At 46.3% G+C, this 24135-nt stretch overlaps 1 protein-coding gene across 3 annotated transcripts in view; it reads left to right on the forward strand.

The window, feature by feature from the left end:
- Hdlbp (high density lipoprotein binding protein) overlaps positions 1-24135 on the forward strand; it is a 63928-nt gene that overhangs the window by 687 nt on the left and 39106 nt on the right. The gene's annotated exons all lie outside the window — the stretch shown is intronic.

The raw sequence follows: 24135 nt of genomic DNA on the forward strand, positions 1-24135 counted from the left end.
CCGCCTCGGCCTGGCGCCAAGACCGCTCTGCAGGAAGCCTCCCTGCGCGCCCCTGACCGCGAGGAAACACTTGCGTCCCTAGTGGGTGACGGGCACGGCGTTGGGACCTGGAGCTGTTCCGACACATGGCCTGTTCGCGAGGGTATTTTTGTGCGTAGCCCCCTTGGAAGAGGGCCAGGTGCTTAGGGTTAGCTGCCGTGCGACGTCTCCCGTCCGACTGAGAAGACGAGAGGGTGTTTGCATACCCTGTAAGCCAAAAGAGAAACTGACTTGCGTTCTGCTTATTAAAAAGTGCACACGAGCAAATGAAACGTCTGGAGTAATCTGAGGCCGTCATCTTCACTTGCAGGATGACTTGTCCTTCAGTTTTGGGGTTTGTAGATTAGTAGTTCCAAAGCTACCCCAAGCCCTCAGGCAATGACTTCACACATTTGTCTGCTTGGGGTAGTCCAGTCACTTTCTTAGCAGGCAGCTTTCTTAAAACCCCTTTAAGATAAACACAAGATAGCTGAGCAAACCTGAAACGTTGGATGAATCATATTGCCTTGGTTTATATTTTAATTTCCAACACACAGTACCCTCCGGGTAAACTCATTAAGTGTGTGATAGAATGTTCTAAAGCAGTGTTTTAAAGTAGCTGAGAAGGTGCTTGGTTAAGAATAGCTGCCATCTCCAGGAGCTGGCCTATGATTCCAGCTACTCTGGAGGCTCAGGTAGGAGGATCATAAAGTTCAAGTCCAGTCTGAGTAACTTAGCTAAACCCTGTCTCCAAAATAAAAAAAAGAGCCACCATCATGTGAATTCCCATTTCTCTGAATCTAAAACATCAATAGTTAACCTACCATGAGAGTTTAGGACTTGGAGAAAATGGAACCTACTTGCTCAAAGCTCAGTAACAGCCTTAAAAGGTCCATTAACTAATTCACAGTGATGGATACTTTCCTGATACTGTGTTCTGCTATGAGCCAAGGCTGTTTAGAGGTCTGTCTCATCTTACCTAGACTCATGCTGCCTAGGGAGAGTGCCAGCCCATGCCATGCTCAGGTGGACCCATGTCACAGCAACCACTCCATCAGGCAGGCTGACTTCTTAGTGACCTGTTGAGGATTTCTTGGGTCATTGAGTACTCTGACTTTGTTGTTTTAGTCTTGTGATTGTCTGACCTAAGTCTTATGGCCTCACTTCTTCAGCACTTCAATTACATGTACTGGAAACTGTAATGTCAGTCACTTTTGGGGTTCTGGGGTTGCAAAGGTAAAGAAGATACAGATATTTTTCTTAAGAGTTTGTGGTTTAGTCTAGAAGATTCACTTAGAATTGTTAAGTGTGGTAAGTGCAGTGATGGAAACGTGTGCAAGCTGTGAAGATAAGAAAGAGGAGGCAGTGATCACCTGTTGGAAAGTTCATGAGGGATGTCCTTGAACTGGGGTGGAAAGGTAATTAAGAATTTTCCAGGTAGATGGAGTGGTCCAGACTGGAAGGCTAGGAAGGGAGGTGCCACACAGATGGCAGCAGGCTGGGACTCTGCTGCTGCTTGCGCCTGAGTGGCAGAGGGCTGGCTGGGGCTGTGGTGCAGGGCTTCAGGCCCCCAGTCAACCCCCATCAAGACACTGACTTGGACAGGATTTCAGATAATTATACTGTGACTACTGGCATGATTTATGATCTTCCATGGTCAGATAGCTCCTCCTTAGAACTTCCCAAGTGAAGATTGTTTACCAGAAAGTCTTGGTAGAAAACGGGTCTTGTAGTGCACATTTGACGTGGCCTCTTGTGTGCACCCTCCCATGAACATGTGGTCGTAGGAAGTACAATCAAGCTCCAGAGGAACCAGCACAGCCGATTTCTCAGATTCCACATTACGGCGGCACAAAGTCCAAGATGGATGTTCATATTTTTGACGAAGTAGAAAAACAGCCAGAAAACCCAAATTAATATGTCAGAATGCACATTCCCTCAGACCGCCAGCACCAGCATTCAGCATCTGGAAACCAAGAAAATAATGAAGCTCTTTTTACATGTATAGCATTATAAAATGTGATTACATGATACTTTTGGCTAAAGCAAGGTTTTATTTTTTTCTACCTCCTGACTTTTAGAATCAGACATTTTACAGGTAAAATGACTGGTAGGCTATTGTTTGGCCAGACATACCGAGTTCCTCGAATGCCACTAAAGATGAGCCAGACACTTGTTCTCAAACATGTCCTGGCGTCCGTCATCGCATTAGTCATCCTCGTAGTTCTTGCTGTGAGGTTGGTAACGATACGTTGACCAAGTGTATGCTCTCTTACTATGTGTAATTGACATTCATACGAATTTTAAAATAAAAATCTGGCATCACTTCCCTATGTTTGTGTGTGAACACACGACCAGCGCATCTGCACATCATGTACAACCACAGGAATGGAAGTCATACTCCACGTTTGATATGCCAAAATACACTCTACTGTCATGTATGACTAAAAAGAACAAATAAAAAAGAAAATCTTGTTTCAAATCAAGATTATATCTTTGTATAATTCAAAGCCATACCAACAGGGGCTGGTAAGGAAAATGTCGCAGTGTCCTTCCTCAGTCACGTTTCCTCCCTCACAGTACCCTCCTCGGGCTCCTTGTGGACCCCCTGGGCCTTTGCTTCCAACTCTGAAGAGCTTGTCTACTTGACTTGCTTGCACCTTGCACCCTGTTTCACAGACGAGAGTGGATGTGAAGTGCCCCACTTTCTTTCACCTGCTTCCTTCTCTGTGCATACAGATCGTGGCTCCCCAAGGTGGGGACATCCCTGATTTGGTGAGTTCAGTGTGTAGTGGTGTCTGTTCATTCATCTTGTGTGTGCCATCCACAGCTGGGCCAGGTGGTCTGATGGGGTCATTTCACTTTTGATTTTTCCTGAAGTTATAAGTTTTGTTTGCTCTTTGCTTGGTTTTCTACATGTCACTAAAATTCAACCCCAGGTACTGCACCAGTTGTCTTAAAGCTCTTTCCAAGAAATTGTGTGCGTTTTGTCTGGTGAAAGGCAGTATTCTGTTCATCTCGTTTTGAATCAGTTCTTCCAGTGCCTCGGACTCTGCTGCGGTGAAGTGCCTGGACTGAGCTGCGCACCGCAACAGCCCCTGCGCTTGGGGAGCCCGCATCCTGCAGTCTTTGCGCCCAGCTTGCTGGAGCGCCCGCTCTGGGAGTTGCTGAGGGGAGCTGAGGCCCTGCGCTCTCCCGGCGCCTGCATGAGAGTCGCACACGGCTCTGTCCTCCTCTGCAGGGCTGCCAAAGCCTCAGCCCTCCTGAGTGTGCAGCCTTCTTGCGTGACTGTGTTGGCTAAGGTCAAAGTCTCGCTCTCTGAAATGGAGAACACCAGGGGGGCTGAGGTCGAGGGCCAGCCTGGCACGTGTGCGGCACTGGGTTTGATCCTCACCACCACATAAAAAAGGAATAAATAAAGGTATTTAAAAAACAACAAAGGAAGCCCAGAACAAGATTCCTCTGGGGTCTGTTTTCACCTGGTGTCTTGCCAACTCTGCGTCTTTTGATTTGGAAACCTGTGATCCTCAGTTCTGGCCGTTTTCCTTGATTCAACACTTTGGCTTCTTCCCATTTGCTTTCTCTTTCTGAAATTCTGTCAGATTCTGGATTGGCACTCTTAATTTTTCATAGGTTTTCTACTACCCCCCCCCCATTATAAATTGGCAGATTTTAGTTGGTTGTGTTTATGGGACACAAAGTTGTGTTTATGAGTACGATCTGGAGTGACAGACTCAGCTAGTAAACATGGCCGTTGCTCCTCAGACTTCACTGCTACAGTGAGAGCTTTGACATTCACTCAGTAATTTAGAAATGTAAGATAGGTGGTTATTTTCCGTGGTCACCAACTGGACACCCTGCCCCAGTCTGTTGAGGCTGCATGCCCTTGGTCTCCCATTTCTTTCTGGGTGTCCCTCAACTGAGTTCTCATTTTCTTTTTTTTTTTTTGAAATATCTTTTTGTTGTAGATGGACATGGTGTCATTATATTATTTACCTTTGTATGCGATGCTGAGGGTGGATCCAGAGCCTCACATGGGCTAGGCAAGGGCTCTGCCACTGAGCACAGCCCAGCCGCTCCTTTTATTCCAAGAGCTTTCTCCTGTGCCTGCCCTTTCTGCTTCTTAACCTGTCTTTGTTTCGTGGATATAAAGTATCCTCCTGTGTCTCTGGATTTTGAGTTTCTCTTCAAGTTCTCCCTGAAATCACTGTATTTGGGCTTTCGTTTCAGGGCCTTCCTGGGCTCTCTGTGTGCTTGCCACTGGCCTCTTGAGTGTGTGCTCCTGGTCTGCCTACGGTGGCACTCTTTACCAGGCCCCGTGGACTCCCCTCAGGGTCTGCCTACGGAGGACCTCTTTACCAGGCCCCGTGGACTCCCCTCACGGTCTGCCTACAGAGGACCTCTTTACCAGGCCCTGTGGACTCCCCTCATAGCACTCGTCAGCTTCCGTGGCTTTCTGCATTCCCTGGAGGAATGTCTGGAAGCCCTTGCCTGCTGCTTCTGGTAGGGCCACGTGCAGGAGGAGCCTGGGGTCCAAGCACCAGCCAAGGAAGAGCTTGCTGTCTGTGTCCAGAGGGACCCTCCACTGTGACTGTTGACCCCAGGTCAGAGGTTGTTTCCCTTTCCAGAGGAAGCAGTGGCATTCTTTGGCCAGAACAGGAGAGGGACAACTGCCCAGCATTGCAATTTGGTGTGAATCCAGAGGCTTCTTGCTTTTTAAGTTTTTTGTTGTTGTTGTTGTTTTTTAATTAAAATATTTTTTATTTTTATAAACACATTTTGATTTATTGTACACAAATGGGGCACAACTTTTCATTTCTGTGGTTGTGCACAATGTAGATTCACACCATTCATGTAATCATACATATATATAGGGTAATACTGTCTGTCTCATTCTATTGTTTTTCCATCCGCACCCCCTCCCACCCCTTTTTCCTCTACACCATCCTAAGTTCCTTCATTCTTCACTTCCTCCCATCACCCGCCTCGTTATATATTGTCATGCACTTATCAGAGAAAACATTCGGCCTTTGGTTTTTTGGGCTTGGCCTATTTCACTTAGCCTGATATTTTCCAACTTCATCCATTTACCAGCAAACACCATGATTTTATGACTGAGTAATATTCCATTACTCATACATTAATTGTGTCTATATATACCACAATTTCTTTATCTATTCGTCCGTTGAAGGGCATCTAGGTTGGTTCCATAATCTAGCTCTTGTGAATTGAGCTGCTATGAACATTGATGTGTCTGCATCACTATAGTATGCTGATTTTAACTCCTTTGGGTAGTGGGACCTACCGAGGAGTGGGATAGCTGGGGCAAATGGTGGGTCCATTCCAGGTTTTCTGAGGAATCTCCATGCTGCTTTCCAGAGTGGCTGCAGCAGTTTGCAACTCTACCAGCAATGTATGCGTGTGCCTTTTCCCCACATCCACGTCAACACTCATTATTGCTTGTGTTCTTGATAATAGCCATTCTAATTGGTTAGATGCAGTCTTAGGGTGGTTTTAATTTGCATTTCTCTAATTACTAGGGATGATCATATATTTGTTGATCACCTAGTATATCTTCTGTGAAGTGTCTGCCCATTTCCTTAGCCCATTATTGATTGGGTTCCTTGTATTTTTGGTGTAAAGTTTTTAAAGTTCTTTATAAACTTTGGAGATGAGCGCTCTGTCTGAAGTGTGTGTGGAAAAGATTTTCTCTCACTCTGTAGGCTCTCTTTTCACATTGTTGATTGTTTCTTGTGCTGCGAAAAAACTTTGTAGTTTGAATCTATCCCATTTATTGATTCTTGCTTTTAGTTTTTGCGCTATGGGGGTCTTGTTAAGGAAATCTGGTCCTAAGCCAACGTGATGGAGATTCGGGCCTACTTTTTCTTCTATTTGGTGAAGGGTCTCAGGTCTAATTCCTAGATCCTTGATCCATTTTGAGTTGAGTTTTGTGCAGGGTGAGAGATAGGGGTTTAGTTTCATTTTACTGCATATGGATTTCCAGTTTTCCCAGCACCATTTGTTGAAGAGGCTATCTTTTCTCCATTGTATGTTTTTGACACCTTGGTCTAGTATGAGGTTACTGTACTTATGTGGATTTGTCTCTGTGTCTTCTATCCTGTATCATTGATCTACCTGTCTATTTTGGTGCCATTACCACGCCGTTTTTGTTTCTATTGCCCTATAGTAGAGTTTAAGGTCTGGTATTGTGAGCACTCTTCCTGCCCAGGATTGCTTTGGCTATTTGGGATCTTTTGTTTTTCCAGATGAATTTCATGATTGCTTTTTCTATTTCTATGAGAAATGTAATTGGGATTTTAATTGGAATTGCATTAAATCTGTATATCACCTTTGGAAGTATGGCCTTCTTGATAATATTCATTCTGGCTATCCAAGAACATGGGAGATCTTTCCATCTTCTAAGGTCTTCCTCAATTTCTTTCTTCAATGTTGTGTAGTTTTCATTGTAGAGATCTTCTACCTCTTTGGTTAGATTGATTCCCAAGTATTTTATTTATTTATTTTTTTGAGACTATTGCGAATGGAGTTGTTTTCCTCATTTTCCTTTCAGATGTTTCATCACTTATGTATAAAAATGCTTCAGATTTGTGCATGTTGATTTTATATCCTGCTATTTTGCTGAATTCATTGATGAGGTCTCGAAGTTTTCTGGAGGAGTTTTTTGGATCCTCTAAATAGAGAATCATGTCACAGCAAATAGTGACAGCTTGAGTTCCTCTTTTCCTATTTGAATCCCTTTAATTTCTTTGGTCTGTCTAATTGCTCTGGCTAGAGTTTCGAGGACAATTTTGAATAGAAGTGGTGAAAGAGGAAATCCCTGTCTTGTTCCCATTTTTAAAGGGAATGGTTTCAGTTTTTCTCCGTTAAGAATGATGTTGGCCATGGGCTTAGCATAAATAGCCTTTACAATGTTGAGGTAAGTTCCTACTATCCCTATTTTTTCTAGTGTTTTGAGCATGAAGGGGTGTTGTATTTTGCCAAACGCTTTTTCTGTGTCAATTGAAATAACCATATGATTCTTATCCTTAAGTCTATTGACATGATGGATTATGTTTATTGATTTACAGATGTTGAACCAAACTTGCATTCCCGGGATGAACCCCACTTGATCGTGGTGCATTATCTTCTTAATATGTTTTTGAATGTGATTTGCCAGGATTTTGTTAAGAATCTTTGCGTCGATATTCATCAAGCATATTGGTCTAAAATTTTCTTTCTTTGATGTGTCTTTGTCTGGTTTGGGGATGAGGGTGATACTAGCTTCATAGAATGAGTTTGGAAGGGTTCCCTCCTTATCTATTTCCTGGAATACTTTGAGGAGCACTGGAATGAGTTCTACTTTGGAGGTCTTGTAGAACTCGACTGAGAATCCGTCTGGTCCTGGGCTTCTTCGTTGGTAGGCTTTTGATGGCTTCTTCTATTTCATTGCTTGAAATTGATCTGTTTAAGTTGTGTATGTCCTCCTGCTTCAGTCTGGGAGGAGCATATGTCTCTAGAAATTTGTCAGTGTCTTCATTATTTTCTATTTTGTTTGAAATATAGATTTTCAAAGTAGCTTCTCGTTATGTATTTCGGTGGTGTCTGTCATACTTCCTTTTCAGCATGAATTTTAGTAATTTTTCTCTCTCCTTTTTGTTAGTGTGGCTAAGGGTTTGTCTATTTTGTTTACTTTTTCAAAGAACCGACTTTTTGTTTTGTCAATTTTTTTTAACTGTTTCTTTTGTTTCAATTTCATTGATTTAATCTCTGATTTTAATTATTTCCTGTCTTCTACTACTTTTGCTGTTATTCTGTTCTTTTTCTAGGTGTTTGAGCTGTAATGTTAGGTCATTTAGTTGTTGACTTTTTATTCTTTTCTTGAATTTTCATAGTGTCCCAAAATTTTGATATGTTGTATCGTCGTTCTCATTTACCTCTAAGAATGTTTTTATCTCCTCCCTGATGTTTTCCATTATCCATGCTTCATTCAATAGCATGTTATTTAGTCTCCAGGTGTTAGTGTAATTTCTGTTTTTTATTTTGTTATTGATTTCTAATTTCATTCCATTATGATCTGATAGAACATAGGCAGTATCTCTATTTTTCTTGCATTTACTGAGGGCTGCTTTGTGGCATAACATATGGTCTGTTTTCGAGAAGGTTCCATGTGCTGCTGAGAAGAAAGTGAATTCACTTGTTGATGGATGGAATATCCTATATATGTCTATTAAGTCTAGGTTATTGATTGTGTTATTGAGTTCTATGGTTTCTTTTGTTGGTTTTTGTTTGGAAGATCTATCCAGTGGTGACAGCAGTGTGTTAAAGTCACCCAGGATTATTGTGTTGTGGTCTATTTGGTTCCTGGAATTGAGAAGGATTTGTATGATGTACAGGGATGCACCATTGTTTGGGGCATAAATATTTATGATCATTATGTCTTCCTGATTTATGGTTCCCTTAAGCAGTATGAAATGTCCTTCTTTGTTCCTTCTGACTAACTTTGGCTTGAAGTTCACTTTATCTGATATAAGGATGGAAACCCCCGCTTTTTTACTGAGTCCATGTGCATGGTAGGTTTTTTCCCATCCTTTCACCTTTAGTCTGTGGATGTCTTTTTCTATGAGATGAGTCTCTTGAAGGCAGCATATTGGTGGGTCTTTCTTTTTAATCCAATCTGCCAATCTATGTCTTGATTGATGAGTTTAGGCCATTAACGTTCAGGATTGTTATTGAGATATGATTTGTACTCTCAGTCATTTGGGCTTATTTTTGGTTTTTAACTTGACTTGGTTTCTCCTTTGAATGGATTTTCCTTTAAGGTAGTTCCTCCCTTTGCTGACCTACATTGTTGTTTTTCATTTCCTTCTCATGGAATATTTTGTTGAGAACATTCTGTAGTGCAGGTTTTCTATTTGTAAATTCTTTTAACTTTTATTTATCATGGAAGGGTTTTATTATGCCTTCAAATCTGAAGTTTAGTTTTGCTGGGTATAGGATTCTTGGTTGGCAACCATGTTCTTTCAGAGCTTGAAATACGTTGTTCCAGGCCCTTCTAGCTTTTAGAGTCTGGGCTGAGAAGTCTGCTGATAACCGTATTGGTTTCCCCCTATATGTAATCTGATGCTCTTCTCTCACGGCCTTCAAAATCCTGTCTTTATTTAATGTTAGGCATTTTCATTATAATGTGCCTTGGTGTGGATCTGTTGTGATTTTGTGCATTTGGTTTTCTGTAAGCCTCTTGTAATTGATTTTCCATTTCATTCTTCAGGCTTGGGAAATTTTCTGATATTATTTCATTGAATAGGTTGTTCATTCCTTTGGTTTGTATCTCTGTGCCTTCCTCAATCCTGATAATTCTTAAATTTGGTCTTTTTATGATATTCCATAGTTCTCAGAGGTTCTGTTCATGATTTCTTACCATCTTCTCTATTTGGGCAACTTTATTTTCAAGATTAAATATTTTGTCTTCATTGTCTGAGGATCTGTCTTCCAAGTGGTCTAGTCTTTTGGTGATGCTTTGCATTGAGTTTTTTTATTTGGTTTATTGTTTCCTTCATTTGAAGGATTTCCGTTTTTCTTGGTTTTGTTGTTGTTGTTGTTGTTGTTGTTTTAAGAATCTCTAGCTCTCTGGTGAAATGACCTTTGCTTCCTGCAGTTGCTCTTTCAACCACTTATTGGTATGATCATTGCCTGCATTTGCTCTCTTATCTCATCTTTTGCTTCACAAATCATTTTAATTATGTATAATGAGAAGTCCTTTTCTGACATTTCTTCTATCATACTGTCACTGGATTCTATTCATATTAATCTAGATTTGTTTGGATCATTTTCTTCCCTTGTTTTTTCTTGTTGTTCTTGTATCTTCCCCTCTAGCAGTGCAGATCTGGAGTATTGCTGTTTCCCCCCATAAGCTTATAGAGACTCTTTAGTTTTCCAAAACCTTTCTTTAAGCGGGAGATCAATATTAGCAGTGCCCAGTTCAGACAGTATTCAACCCGAAACCAAATAGCCCCTGCGAGGACATTAACAATATTGTCATAATAAACAGAATGAGTTGGATTATTATTTTCAGTATAACCAATAGATTTGGAATAAGGTCTACAGTTTCTAATGGAAGACAAAGAGGATGCGGAGGGATGTAGGATGTAGCTGTTAGTGGGATAAGAAAAGAATATACAGAAATTCTAGTTAATAGAAAGAGTGAGAGTGTAATCAAAACAAGTTGGTTGTTAACATGAGCAAAGGGAGAAAGAGTGAGGGAACAGATAAACAAAAGGAAAAGAGAGCGAGAAAAGTAAAGAAAAACTTAAAGGAGAAAAACTTCAGTAAGGAGACAAAAGAAACTCTACACTATAACAGTTATTTAGTATTCAGACCTCCCAGTCTTCAGCAACCTGATGCATGAGAGGTACCTGACAGTGAGCTTCCAGTCTCCAGCAGGCGTCTCAGGATGGGATTTGCCCCACCTAAAGATGGGAGCTACAGCTTTCAGGATTATCCAAGATGGCCACTCTGACTTCCAAATGTGTTGGCAAATGGGGAGCTGCAGCTCAGGGTGTGGGTGTGGTTGGCTGGAGGTCCTGGAGGCGGGGTGCGGTTGGTAGGGCAGGGGTCCTTGAGGTGGGGTGTTGTCAGTCTAGTTGCGGGATCCTGGAGGCAGGGTGCAATCAGTTGGTCTGGGGGTCCTGGTGGCAGGGAGCAGTCAGTCAATGTGAGGGATCCGGAGGCAGGGAGTGATCGGTCCGACTGAGGGATCCTGGAGACGGGGCTCAGTCAGTCCAGCCATGGGTCCTACAAGTCCTGGCTGTTGTCTCAAAATGGCGGCAGCCATGTGTAACCAAACCTGCAGGTACTGTGACAGAGAACAGCAGGCAGCTGGTGCTCCACTGGCAGTCTGTGGTCAGTCTACTGACTGCTGTCGGATGATCAGGAGGTAAACCTCGGGTGGTGGGTGATGGGTAGGTGAAAGGCAGGCGACGGACAGGCAAGCTGCAGACAAATGGTGAATGGTAGATGCCAGAAAGTGAGCAATCTGCACTCAAAAAGTGGTCGATATGCTGGCAGACTGCAGGTGATCACGGTAGATAAATGGGGTAAACAGCAGGGGATCGATAAGCTGCAAGAACTGCCTCACCAAGAAACAGATATCCTCTGCTTGAAACCCGAGTTCTGGAGCAGACAACGCAGCCTCCCTCTCGTCCGCCATCTTGGATCTCCACTTTTTAAGTTCTTGATTCTGTTTTCAGTGCAATCTCCCCTACCTCAATAGGTTGGCCTTACCTATTGCTGCGGTAGGTTTCAGCCCTTTCAGGTCTGTTTCCAGCTTCCGGCCTCTGGTCTTTTAAGGCTCTTATCTCTACTTAGATTTTGTTTTTCTGTTTGTGTCTTTAAAAAGAGGATCCTTGACTATCATTTTAGAGGCGCTTCTGGTGGAATGCAGGTGAGCCTGGGATCTGACAGCTGCTGCGTCCAGGCTCTGCAGTAAGAGGCAGCTGCTTCAAGGAGTGGAGCAGGTGTGTTCTGCTGTGCCTTCGTGGAGGTCACATTTGAGTTCCGGGTCAAATGGCAGTTAAGGGACCAGCAGACGAGGCCTGTCCGGCACAGATAAGGAAGGAGGAGGAGGAGGTAGAGCAGCAGGAGACGTAGGCTGGGTGTTGGCCGTTCAGGAGGCCTGCAAGCAGTGGTCAACCATCTGGGAGCAACACGTGGGCAGCTGTGCATCCAGCACATGGGAGGAATGTGGGGCTGCAGGCGGTGGAAGCTGCAGAGCAGAGCTGGGGCAGCAGGAGTGCCGGAGGTCAAGGATGCAGGCGGGTAGAGCTCAAGGCTGACCCCACAATGGTGAGGGAGGTGACCTTGAGCCAGACCTGTTGAAGGCATTCTCACCTTTCCCTCAGCCATAAGAAGAAGGTAGTATGACCCTCCTTTGCCAGGGAGACCTGAGCCAGACCCTGTCAACGGGTAGCAAAGCATGACTTTTTTTTTTTTTTTTTTTTTTTTTTAATATATTTTTAGTTGTAGGTGGACACAATACCTTTATTTTATTTTTATGTGGTGCTGAGGATCGAACCCAGGGCCTCATGCTTGCTAGGCGAGTGCTCTACCACTGAGCCACAACTCAGCCCCAGCATGACTCTATATAACCCAAATTGCCTTTTTGGAGAGCTTCTCCCTTTAAACAGGATGCAGCAGAACTTTGGCAGACTTGGGGATCTCAGATGGTCAACCTGCTTTGTCCACTGCGTGTGTACTTGATTTTGGCGACCTTGGGGATCTCAGGTGGTCAACCTGCTTTGTCCACCACCTGCGTACTTGAGGAACGGTTTCCTTTTCTTCAGTCCTGTTTCTCTGGGTCTTGCCTGGCTGACTTTCAGCAGTGCGCTTTTGAGCTTCGACTTGAGTCTCTTAAGGTCATCCTGCTTCTGTTCTTCCTCCTGCCGTGGAGCCTGACTGGCTCTCTGGGTCTTCTGTATGTGCGCTGGAACATGCTGGTAGGAAGTGGGTCACGTTGTGAGCAGTCCAGGCTTCATGTCACAGATGCAGATTGCCCATAACTGAACAAGATTTCAGTCTCACCAGCAGTCAGCGTTCCCCCACATCAGACTGATGGACAATGGACAGGACCATCTGGTTGTTGTGGAGAGGGCAAGGGGAGGCTCCTCAGAGGCTGTGACTGAAGATGGTGGAGCCCATTTGCAGGGCAGATTTACTCTCATAGCAGGGATACCTGCATTGCTGGAAATCATATTTCCAGGAATTTATCCTGTGAAGGTGCAGGCCCAAGTGAACAAGATTTTCTTCTAGCCATGCCTACCCACCCCCTGCCTCCTTTTTTTAATCATTGAGAAAAAGAAACAAAAACTCAGAGGTCCCATCAATAGGTTACTTCATTCAACATGCAGTTTTTAATAAGGAAAAATTTTATGTAAAACTTGTAAAGATGGTCATGACCTGCTTTTAAATGGGAGTAAGTGTGGCAGTGGTGAACAGTGCAAATGATCCTGTTTTTATTGAAGCCGTATATTAATGTATGCACAGAAAATATTGGGAAAAGATTAAATAATTATTTTGGAGATATTTCTTAGAGGATGGTCCTGGGAAATTGCCAACTATGTTGTTCTGTTGAGTTGTACTTTATCATTTTTATGCTAAAAATCTCATTTCTTGGTAAGCATCAATATAACAAGTGTCCTGTGGCTTAATCACGTATTAATTCTGTCAGTATTAAGCCAGTATTAGCATAACTCTGTCCCATCCGGGCCTCGTTAGGTGCCAGAGACTTCCTTCGGGGCAAGGACAGACAGAGTTGCTGATGCAGAAGCTGAAAGTTCCAATCACATGTTTCTGCATGTGTTTTAGGAGGATAAACAGGATAGCATAGATCGCCGAAAAGGTGATATTCTGAACACTTGTCCTTTAGCTGACTTTTGGGTGAACTATATTGGGGTCCAGAATCCAGATCCTCTTTTTAAACTCTGGGGAAATGCTGGATCTAGAAGTGACCCAGTCTGAAGGTCAGCGTTGGCGTGTTGCTCTTAGACCACCTTGAACGAGTGCCCTCAGGGAATGTCTTCATGGACCGACCTTCCCCAGAGGTCTGCACATGCGTGGCTAGCAGACTGTCCAGGACTGGATGCACTGGGGTCAGTGTGCCTTCTGTGACCACGCTAAGTGTTCAGGGCCTGCTGTCCGTGGGCACCCCTGTGGGTGGGTGCCACGTTGCTTGACGGTGCCTAGAGCCCCCCTCCACAGCAGGCTGAGTGGTGCCTTCCCACTGTCCTGTTTTCTGTACTGGTCGTCTTCGTTAGCATCACTCCTTTGACTTGTGGCATCCTCTCACCATGTGTGGGTTAGGCTGGGGACGGCACTGATGCCAGGGAATGGTGATCTTGGCCCTGGCCTGCCAGGTGAGAGGACCCTCCGTAGTCCTGGGTGCTGGAAAAGCCTGATCCCCTGCAGGATGTGCTGTCTCCCTGGGTGGTGCAGGCAGCTGCCCTTCCCAGCTGGCTTGGCTGGCTGGACCTGGCGCATGCTGTGTGTCCTCTTCTCTGCAGTGGACGTGATCTCAGTGCCTCCCAGGAGTGCTCTGGCACATCGGTGGTGGTGCACGTTTTGGGCCTGCCCAGCACTTGGCCCTGGTGGCTGGTTGGTCACTCGGGGTTGGGAAGGCTGTGAGCTCTGTGTTATACCTCGGGTCAGGCAGACGGGGTGTGGTGGCTGAGCTCCCCTGTCTGGCTTTCCTGGGGGAGGGAAAGCTGTCCTTTGTGGTTCAGTGACAGCAGCCCTGGCAGATCAGCCCAGGAGCTCTGCAGGCCTGGAGGGAACCAGCCAGCAGCAGTTGCCGTGCAGAGGCCTGGGGATGCACTGCAGAGGGCTGTCTGCCACAGAGCGGCAATGGGGGAGAACAGCGGCACGTGACTACTAGAGAAGTCGCCACTGGAAGGGGCTGGTTCTGGCTGTCCTTGGTGGTCTCCTGCTAAAGTGGCTCTACCCTTCAGGGCTGCCTTTCCAGTGCAGTGTGTGGTTTCACATAGAACAAGAAACGTGCTGCCTTCTCTAACTTTTTAATACTCTCCTCCTGTCAGGTGACCTGTGGCGTGGTGGTGCCTTGCCAGGCAGAGTGCGTAGCAGGACTCAGGCTCTCTGTGCTCCTGGTGCTAGAAGCAGCTCCTGGGCGTCCATGCATCCTCCATGTCCTGAACGTGGGACTGTGTCCCCCATGTTGCTCCTGATTTCACTCTTAAGTGATAAGCTTTCTAATAATGTCAGTACTTAGCTCAGAGGTGTTTCAAGTGAAATTATGGGTTGTATTTGGTTTTGACTTTTAGAAATCAAAGAAAATTTTTAATTAGTTAGATGGTATTAAAACTTGGACTTAGATCAGTGTGTTTGAGAGGCCAATTTGAAGAATACTTTTTTCTTTTGAAACCAGGTTTCTATTTTGATTTGTTTGCTTGTACTGGAAACTGACTTGCCAGCCCTAGAGACCAGAGTTCCCGTTGCATTGCCTCCGTGGTGAGCTCCCAGGCTGCCGGGAGCCTGGGGACCCGGTCTGACCTTGCCAGTGCACACAGTGGCAGAGAGGGCCACGGTGGAGTCCCTTTGGTTGGTAAGTACAGGGAGGAAAAGATGGTGTTACTGAGTATCGGTCAGCTGTGGTTGGGCCTCCGTGGACCCATGGGAGGTGCTCTCACCTTCGTAGGACGTGCACGGTGTTTGTGTTGCTGGCTAACTGCCAGAGAAGCTGCGTGCTGGAGAGCTGCGTGTGAAAAGGGGTCTCGGCTGTGCTTAGTCTCGGGGACAGATCCTCAGGCAGGATGCCCTGTGAAGGCCTGCCATGCTGGCGGATCTTTCCCCTCCCCCAAGCCTCATCCACCAACGCCTGAAGTCCTTAGTTCTGGTGCCCACTGGGCTTCCCCTCTGCCGTGGGCTGCTGCCGCCTTTGCAGAGCTCCCAGGCTGAATCGGGACCCTCCAGCAGGCACTGGTGCTGAGGCGGCAGGGGTATGTGTGCATGCCGCTTTCCTCTCGGCCTTGCTGACGGCCACTGCCTTTCCTTGGGCTCTGCTCTGTCTTGGGCTGCCCAGCCTGCAGACTCCCTCAGGGTCGGGCCTTACTGTCCTTGAGCACAGTCTGCATGGCCACCACACTGGATGGCGCATCTCTCGTCTTCTGGTGGAGCGCCTCTTCCCTGCTCCTGGGTGGGCTGGGGGCTCTTGAGGTGGGTCCTGACGTCATCTCTGGTGTGCGGCTCTACCTTCTGGCTGTGCTCTCCGCAATCCCCCTGGCACATTCTGATGGTTTAAAAATCTGCTTTCATGAACTTTGGGTGGAGTGACTGGGTGACAGACTGGTCTCCTGATGGTATCCACATGTCACACATGTAAAACACAGGTGGAGTGCATGTCGCTCTGACACGTAACCATGATTGAACTACGATCAGAATTGGGTTCAGCTTTGAACTTGAATGGCCCATGGTCTTTGCCATCCCCCTCCTGTGTTGAAGTGCTTAGTTCCAAGTTAAGGTGTTCCATTTTTCTGATGATGGGAAGTATGTGTCCTCCATTAATCTTTTAAAATCATTTGAACTCACAGAGGCATGGCAAAGTGGTGCTCATTCTCCATGTGCCGCACCAAGGTGCGCTCCTTGCCTGTTGTGTTGCCAGCATGAACACGCTTGCTGCCTGACAACTTGGGAGATTCCCCCTCTCCAGAAGGACCCACGTGGAGTTGTCTGTTAACATGTCATTGTCAGGTCTCCTCGGTCCCCTACACACTGGAATGCTCCCAGCCTTTCCTGGACACAGGCTGCTGTCTCGTGAAGCATCCTTTGGTAGGGTTGGTCTGGTGTGTCCCCTGGACCACATGCAGGGCTTGTGTCTATCAGATGCTGGTTCTTTTCTGCAGCCTGAGAGATGGCACAGGGCACTCACTGTGTGACGGTGACGCCTGCCAGGCCTCTCTGCTGTGCAGTCTTCGTTAAACACGTTTGGGGAGGTGCTTCTGAAACAGAATCCAGCGACCACCACTTGCACCCGTGTGGACTGGCTCCAGGAGCCCTGTTATCCAGTGGTCATTGTCTCACACCGTCGTTCTCCTCTGGCGTTGCCTGAGCCGGCCGTGTGTCCTCTGACCTCCCCATCACTCTCTTCTGCAGCCCTTCCTGTCTTCTCCCTGTTCTCTGCCTTTTCTTCAAGGAAGCCTGCTTCTCTGGCCTGGTGCTTGGTCCTCAGAGAAACAGGGTTGTTGAACGGCTGCTGTGCCCAGACCTTCTCACCCAGAGTGTGTCTGTGTACACATACACATACAGACATGTGTGGGAGTGGTTTGATAGTATTGCTTTTTCCTTTTTTTTTTCTTAGTTGTACGTGGACACGATACAATTATTTATTTTTATGTGGTGCTGAGAATCGAACCCAGTGCCTCACACGTGCTAGGCAAGCACTCTACCACTAAGCCACAACCCTAGACCCACTATTTCTTTTTATATTTCTCTATCTTGAAAAACATGAGTTCATCCCAGGACCCCCAGGTCCAGTCCGTGCTCTTTGGGTTTCTCTCCTGCGGTCAGCTTCCCTGTCAGCGGTACTCACCCTTCTGCAGGCTGCTGCAGGGGCTGTCACACTGCTGTTGGTGACAGTGCTTGGCGTCCTGCCCGTGGTCACACCCCCTCACTGAGGCCCACTGGTGTGTGTCCTGGCTCTGCCTGTCACAGTGCCCAGGAGCCGTCTCGTACCTGTGACGCCTGTGCTTCCGCACTCTTCTGCAGGCTTTTCTGGAGAGTGGCTGTTCTGGAGAGTGATTGCTGAGCTGTTGTGTGTGTTGGTTTTGTGTCACATGTTTTTCAGTTGCCTTCTGACCATACACACCCTTACCAGTTGAGCGGTCTCTTCCCTTAGGTTCTAACACTGCACGATGGGGCCAGGCCGGGGGACAAATCCCAGCAACTTAGCCAGTCCAGCGCTGGAGACAGCACAGTGGTGCAGTGCCTCTGGGTTCAGTCTCCAATGCCACAAAAAAACAACAAACCGCATGATCACTTTGTTCATTTGCCATTCAAGGGTGGACATCATGTGTGTGTTTGGGGCAGTTTATATTCACAGCAGTCTAATTAATTATCTGCCATTTAGATGTCTGTGTGGCCTAGCCTATTAGGTGTTTTTGAAACCAAGCAAGAGAACGCTGCTTGTACCCTTCTGTATTCGCTGTTCTTTGCCATATAAAGCCCTTGAGCTCTGACATGGTCGGGTGAGTCCCCATCTTCTTGAGTTGTTTCACAGTCTGTATCATGGTGGCACTCTGCCCCTCCCCCAGTCAGTTTTTCCTTTTCAGTCTCCCAGGTTTTCAAGGTTCGATTGTTGGCATCCAGATCTCTAATGCTATTCAGATTTAATTTTGAGTATGGAGTGAGGTAGGGATTAAACGTTCTTTTTTTCCCAAAATGGACGGTTCTGCTTATTGACATCCTGGTTGGTTCAAAATGGTACTTATATCAGTAGATAAACTCATACGTACATGTGGGTCTGTTTCATTCATTGATTTGCCTCTTTCTTAGCCAATAACACTAAGTACTAGTTAACATTATTTTGAAGTACTTTTGCTAAGTTTAGGTGAATCCTACACCTTTTCTCTTTCTTTTTTTTTTTCCCCTGAAATTTCCCAGACTGGTTTTGTTTTTAGGTCAATTTGAAAATCCTTTTACAGATTAAAAAAAAAAAAAAAAAAAAAAACCCTGCTGAGATGTTGATAGTTTTGTATAACTGCTGTAATAGATTGCCACAAACTTGGTGGTTTTACAAAAAGAGAACTTTACTTGCTCACACTTCTGGAGACTGGGAACGTGAAACTGGCAGGGCGGTGCTTCCTCGGAGAGATTTCCAGGAGAGACAGATCACTCCGTCCACCTTCCTGTGGCATGTCACCCCTGTGGCTCCAACTGCGTGGCTTTCTCCTCCTGCATCCTGTGCTCTTTGCCTCCCTCTTGTAAGCACCTGGATAACCCAGGGTTGTCTCACCCTAGTGTCTTCCACTCACTCACATTGGAAAAGACCTTTCTTCAAATAAGGTGATTTTGCAAGTTTCAGGTGTTAGGACCTGACATCTTAGGTGGCATCAGGCAGCCTCTCAGTGAGATTAGGCGCATTTGGAGGAGAGCAGGCATCTTTTACAAGCCTCCTGGGCTCAGCTCTGCGGTGAGTGTGCACATGGCCCTTGCGTGTGTGTAAAACCTTTGCCAATGCTCAGAACTTTGGTGCTACTAGGACTTCATGATGATAGAGGGTCTTGTAATGTATTATCATCTGCAACCAGTAGGATTTGTCTTGAATCTCCTTAGAGTCCACATTTGGCAGTCTTTGATGATATGATCTTTGTCATTTTGTTGCTTATTTTAATATGATTTTAGCTTTTCACTGAATACCCTGTATTATTTCTGGGAAATACTGTTCATATAACTATTTTCTGATGTTAAACTGTAAAAGAAGCAATACTAAATTTCAGTAGTCTTTTGGATATTTTTAAAATAATCACCTGTCAGTCACAAATACATGTGTGTTTGCACTCCTTTTAGTTATAAGTGTGCATTTCCTGGTGTGAAGTCGTTGCTGCATCCACAGAGCAGACGCCACCACATCATGGTGTGTTGGGATGGATTGGGCTAGCCTTTGTTCAGAAGTCTTTGATTTGTAAGTGGTTTCTACCTTGTGATCTTCTCTGCAGCATTTACTCATTTGGGGAGGCAACGCAGCGCCCTTGCTCTCCTCTGGGGAGCATGTCTTCCCACCAGGTACAAGCCACGTGTTTTGAATAGAACAGCTCAGCTGCCTGGGGCGATGCTGGTTGGCAGGGGCTGGTAGACATGCCACATCCCCTTGGCCCCTTGACTACCATTATTGGTCCCCTAATGGGCTCAGAACCCAATTACTGCCACAGAGATACAAAAATAATGTGTGAGGTCCTCATGGGCAACGAAGCTCTTATTTCTTTGGGAGCTCCCAGAAGATATAATTACCACCCTTTGTAATGCTGTTTGTAAATCTGAAACAGAGTTTCAGATATAATACTATATTATAGTGATGTATTGTGTTCTTTCCTTTTCTTTGTCAAACCGGAGAGTTAAATGCTCTTTAATTCTTTTTTTTTTTTTTCTTTTTCTTTTTTTAAGAGAACCTGATTTTGGTTAGGCTATCAGCAGTTTTATGCTGGTTTTCATCTTCTGCCTTATCAGTTCTTTTATTAATCTGATTTCTTTGACTGTCTCTATCCCTTTTGCGTTGAATGTTCAGTTCCTTTTCCTTTCCAGTCAGACTCAGGAGTGTGACCCTCCCTGTGGAGCTCTAGGTCACAGTCAGACTCAGTGTGACCCTCCCTGTGGAGCTCTAGGTCACAGTCAGACTCAGTGTGACCCTCCCTGTGGAGCTCTAGGTCACAGTCAGACTCAGGAGTGTGACCCTGCCTGTGGAGCTCTAGGTCACAGTCAGACTCAGGAGTGTGACCCTCCCTGTCAAGCTCTAGGTCACAGTCAGACTCAGGAGTGTGACCCTCCCTGTCAAGCTCTAGGTCACAGTCAGACTCAGGAGTGTGACCCTCCCTGAGTGGGCCTAAGGTGGTCTCCAGTGGAGGGCAGGGAGTGCTCATGCTCTTTCTTTCTAGACCTTTTTCTTAGGAAAATTTTGAGAGAACGACACCTGTCACCTAGCCTTAGCAACTGTTAGCATTTTGTCATTTCCTCTCTCCCAGTGCCCTACCCTGCCCCACTTTTGTAGTTCTTGTGTTAGTTAAGAGCAGATATTCAACTTTATGTGACCATGAGTACCTCATTGTGTATTTTTAGTAGAATGAGGTATAAAAAATCATAGCCACAGACTGAGGATGTAGCTCAGTGGTAGAGAAATTGCCTGGGTTTGATTCCCAGCACCACCAGGGAAAAAAAATCATAACCTCAGTACCATTATCATACCAAAAAATTTGACTACATTTTGTAATGTTATCTAGTATCCTCTCTTCAGTTCTCTCCAAATGTCACAATAGAAGTATCTTTAGACTTTGAAACAAAATGCAAAGTTCTTCATGTTGCTTTGGTTTAAGCCTCTTAAGTCTCCCTGAAGATCTGTAACAAATCCCTTAACTTTTTTGTTTTGTTTTTAATATTATTTTAAAAACCAGTGTGGCCTCTGTGCTGTGGGAGGCACCTGTGGATTGGGCTGACTGGCCCCCAGATCTCTTCAAGGTGCTTCCTGGGGACTGGTCGCCAGGTCTGATTGTCCTTGTGTTCATGGAGGGCATCGGGAGCCTCCGGGTGGTGCTGAGAGTCTTGTGGTCAACCATGTGGTGTGAGGTCTGCTCTCAGGACCAGTCGGGGTGCCGAGTCTGCAGGGCTGCCGCCCTTCCTGGAGTTGTGCATCAGCCACTGTGCGGGTCACTCCTGTTCATCCTTCTTTAATGTGTTTACTTTTGCAGCTGTTCATGTTCAGGTCAGGGTGTCCTTAAGGCTGGCTCCTCCTGACGACTCTAGGCCTCTGCACCCTGTCCTTTCTCCAGTGTGTCAGGGCCATTCTTCCTCTGTTAAGGCACATGGTCTAAAGGCTGAAGGACACTTGTGGTGACACCTAGACCCCATGCATACATTGATGATAACACCATCTTGAGACTTCTGATTCATCTGTAACACAGGTTCCAGGAATTAGGACTTGAATATCTTTGGAGGCCACTGTTCAACTCACAATTGGCAGCTGTAAGGCAAAGGTTTTCCTAATTTTATTTCTACGTTTATTAACTGGCATTCCTGTATAAAGGAGGTTTCCCTTATCGACTTTGGCTGCTCCTACTGGGGAACCACAGTGCACAAGAAGGAGAGAACGCCTGGTGTCTTCCTTCCTCCGTGTTTAGAGTATGTGGGCACTGAGCTCCCCGAGGGACCCTTGTCCTGTGGCTCACCTGCCCTGCAGGTGGGACTTGGTCATGGTCAGATTGCTGTGCCCTAGCCCACTGTTTTTAGGAGGTGTGCCACCCCCAGGCTGACTTCCCTGCTTCTCCATCTGTGGTGCTTCCTCGCTCTTTGTACAGCAAGACAGCGCTTCCTGTCCTTATCTGCTCAGGCCTAGAGCGCGTGTCTCCAGGGAGCCTGTTCCCTCGGTGGGGAGGGTGACGCCCCCGCGGTCTTCAGCCAAGGCACTCCTTGCCAGTGGGCTACTTTTTATGTAAACGACCTAGGAAGCCTTGTTATTTTTTTTAAAAGGGAAAAAAAGTACATCATAAGTGTAGATATTTGTAAGTCAGATAATAATATATAGGGCTTTTGGGCCAGTGTGTATCTCATGCTGAGAATCTTTGTTCTTAATGATATAAGCTTGATTTCCAAGTCACCTCAGTGTAGTGAACGTGCAGAGAACCATGTGGATCTTTGGAGTGTGTACCTCAGGGAATTTTCACTGACTGAACTCACCACACAGCCAACATCAGGAGGAGGGTGTGCAGCATGTGTTGCTTTACTTAGTTTGCTTTTCTCTGATTTATGGAGCTGTAGGAGCAGAGCTGCACAACATGGTGTGTGCAGTGAGTGTGGTTCCCATCCTGCAGTGCACACCCACCTGCTTTCCTCTGTTCCTCTGGAACCATGAGCAGATGCACACACCTCTGGTTGCTGACTCTCTTGGAGAAGGTGGTGCAATGTGCACCTGCTCTTTGGCCATGTGCCCTGAGGATGATGCACAGCAGCATGAGGCCCTGCCCTGTGTCTCCTGCAGTGTCCCTCCCTGGTGGATGATCTGGAAGTTGTCTTGCTCCCGTGCTTTTCAGCTGCCCTGTCTCTGTTCTTGCCTCCTGACATCCTTCTTCAGGGCCAGGGATGTGATTTGGTGCAGAGTGCTTGCCTAGCGTGCGGAAGCTCTGGGTTCCAGCCCAGTGAGGACCCTCCTCCATCAATAGTGAAAATAGATAAACTCCATCCTTCAGTTGCTGATGGACCACCTCTCTGCCCCCAGGCCCCACCTGGTGTCCTGCCTGTGGTTGCTGCAAAGGGCTCCTTGCTCCCTGGTTGCTGGTCCTCACTGCATGACTGCTTCCCTCCTGACCCTGTGGAGCCACAGGCAAGTCTTGCTCTTCTTCCTCTTTGTGCAGCTCTGGTTTCCCCTGGTGGGGACCACAGCCTGCTCCTGCTCCTGCTCCACCAGGGCTGCGTCTCTCCTGAGTGGCGGCATTCTGGTTGGAGGCAGTACTTCAGCAACGTCAGGCAGAGGGGACTCTGCTCTGCTCTGATCCAGATGCTGCATGTGTTCAGCAGTTCCGTGTTGAGTCAGCTCTTTCCAGATATGAGCATCTCATGAGGGTTTCCAGACTCTTCCTGCAGCAGTGAAATTGCATCCCTCAGCCTGGCCCATGGAAAGGGAGAGATGGGCACTTGTACCCTAGTGTTGCATGCTCTGTGCCTCTGAAAGAACACCAAACACTGGTTTCTGATAATTGTTTCTGCCTTTGTAGAAGAGTGGTACGTTCCTGTTTGGATAGGACAGGTCCCAACATTAATCTTTCAGATTCTTAAGTATTTCCACCCATGGCTTTAGCCAGCTTTGTATCCATAACAAAGTTTTCTATAAACATGAGCTAAGTCTAGCTCATGGAACTTTGTGGGAAAAAAATGTAAATTGTAGGATTCAAAAAATTTTCAAGTATAAATTGTTGCCCTTGATCAAAATCTGTTTCTTTGGTTCAGTGGGTTTATGGTGAGAATGTCAGGTATTTCTCTGATTGTAGAACTGAGGGGAAGCCCTCCCCACAGATGTTCCCTTCCAGTCCTTGCCTTGCTGTCTCCCTCTTCCCAAAAGTACCGTCACACCTGGTGTGAGCGAGGCAAGCAGTGCTGTGCCTCGGAGCTGCTGGGAAGCCCTCCCCTGGGTCAGGGTGGTAGTCTGTCTGCCCAGCAGGCAGAGGACCTTAGGGGCAGCTGGGAGGAGTGCCTCTGGAGGCCACTCCAGTGCTCCCACCCCTCACAGTCCCAGCCTTTCTGTAGTGACCAGTCCCTCGCAAGGACACTCAGAGCAGTGTGTTTCATTTGAGTTCTTGTTGAGCACGTGGTCTAGTAAAGCAAAGAAACTAGGTACTGAGACTGCACCTTCCTGCTGAGGCCTCTCTCTTCTGGGACGTCTCTGTGGAGAGGAAGCCTAACGTCAGGTGCAGGGCGGCACCTCAGCCGCCTCAGCTCTGCACAGACTATGTGCCAGCCACGCAGGTGCCTACTGCCCTTTCCTGGGTGGGAAGGGAGTGGCATGCCATCCGGTGTTGCCGTCCGGTGTTGCCCTCCTCACCTGGTCCTCCAGCCTCATCCTGGGCCAGCCGCCCCTGCCTGCCGAGGCCTGCTGGGCAGCACTGGGTGCAGGTCAACAAGCATTTGAGAGGACCAAAGCCACCAGTCTCCCACTTGGGAAGAGACTGCTGGTTGTGTCTCCTTGTTTCAAGCCTTCTAGGGTTTTCTGTGCTCATTTCTTCTAAGTGAAGTTGCTCAAGAATTTAAGAAACTTAACAAGCAGTTAGAATGTAAGATTCTTTGAGATTTTAAAGAATTTCTCCCCAATTGTCATACTTTATAAATTCTTCCTGAGAATTTCAGTGTGGTGAACTTAGC

Source organism: Sciurus carolinensis, chromosome 3, assembly GCF_902686445.1.
Source record: "Sciurus carolinensis chromosome 3, mSciCar1.2, whole genome shotgun sequence".
In the NCBI taxonomy this organism is placed as follows: Eukaryota; Metazoa; Chordata; class Mammalia; order Rodentia; family Sciuridae; genus Sciurus; species Sciurus carolinensis.